This window comes from Crocuta crocuta, unplaced genomic scaffold (assembly GCF_008692635.1).
Source record: "Crocuta crocuta isolate KB4526 unplaced genomic scaffold, BGI_CrCroc_1.0 scaffold1749, whole genome shotgun sequence".
Taxonomy (NCBI): domain Eukaryota; kingdom Metazoa; phylum Chordata; class Mammalia; order Carnivora; family Hyaenidae; genus Crocuta; species Crocuta crocuta.
Window position 1 is genome coordinate 127,452 of NW_027528698.1, and position 1,540 is coordinate 128,991.

Below are 1,540 nucleotides of genomic sequence, written 5' to 3' on the forward strand. Positions count from 1 at the left end.
TAAAAACCTATGCTTCCACAATGAGGTTCTACTTAATTACATGAATGTTTTTCAAATGCAGTTACCGGTCTTTGTATTTTTTTTTTTAATTTGAAATGACTGCATCTTGGGAATTTTTGCCCCTTGATCAGATATGATTTCCATTAGCTTGCCTAAATACTCTATAAAGATTTGGGAGAAATAGGTGAACAGTATTTCCTTAACCAAGAAAAACATGTAAAGTACATAGTGATATGAGTTTCTAAAGTAACTCTACTTATGTCATTGGATCTCCCTGGAGATGTCTAGAATTTGTCATTAAATTCTCTAATTTGTGTAGAAAATAAAATGACACAAAAGGGGCAAAATGTTGGAAAGTTCTTTCTGTATACTATATGCTGGTAAAAGAAGCAATAAACCTCTATACAGGTTTTGCCATACCATCTGCTATCTTCCCCCTTTCAGGAAGTTATGCTGTATTACAAAAGCTATGAACCCAAGGAAATGGTGGCTGGGTTTTGGTAAGTGTCTTTGCCAACTAGGCAGAGAAGATACCATTTTCACTAATTTGCTAAGATTGAATATGAACACACAAGTGTATTACAAGTTTGAATAGGTAAAAAAAAAAAACGTGTTTAAAAATTTTAAAATTGAAATCTTGCCATTTGCAACAATGTGGATTTAACTGGAGGGTATTATGCTAAGTGAAATAAGTCAGTCAGAGAAAGACAGATTGCGTGATTTCACTCAGATGTGGAAATTGAGAAACTCAACAGATGAACATAGATGAAGGGATGGAAGAAAAAGATAAAAACAGAGAGGGAGGCAAACCATAAGAGGCTTTTAAATACAGAGAAGAAACTGAGGGTTGCTGGAGAGGGGTGTAGAGGGGAAGTGGGTTAAATGTGTGATGGGCATTAAAGAGGCCACTTTTAAGGATGAGCACTAGGTATGTATAAGAGATGAATCACTGGGTTCTACTCCTGAAGCAAAGACTACACTGTATGTTAATTAACTGGAAAATGAATAAAAAAGAAATAAATAAAAATAAATACTAAAAAAAGTAGATAAACAATGAGAAGTAGCTAGAGAGAGAAAGGAGAACTCATTATTAAAACAAATGTGCACACATTTGGCTAAACAGTTAAAAATTGTTAGAATAAATGGAAGCAGGAATACAGATAACCCCAACAGGTTCACTGGGGTTTTTTATATTAACTTTGGATTTAGTGGGGTTTTTTTTTCTTTTTAGCTATGCTGGGATTGATAACACAGAACACTAAAAACAATAAAGTTATGGTGTAAAACCAAAGAAAAAAAGAAAAAAAAAGGCTAAAATTGGATATTTACTATAGTTAGAAGGTATTTTCTTTGATCTTTGTCCCACAAAGTATTTCTCAGATATCTTATGAAATGTTTGCTTCTTTTTAGCTTAACAGTGGAACCCAACATTTCATTTGATCAAAATTGTCATTTCAAACAAACTTTTAGTTAAGTAGCAAATATATGAATATTTTTATGTTTCCTAATTTAACTTTCAAAAGAATTTGGGGGAAATGGG

The 1,540-nt window shown here is 32.6% G+C and overlaps 1 protein-coding gene across 1 annotated transcript in view; it reads right to left on the minus strand.

Annotated features, from left to right (window-relative positions):
* Window positions 1-1,540, minus strand: part of LOC144224336 (protein diaphanous homolog 2-like) — a gene marked incomplete at both ends in the record, with an annotated part of 77,857 nt that overhangs the window by 44,344 nt on the left and 31,973 nt on the right. The window lies entirely within an intron of this gene.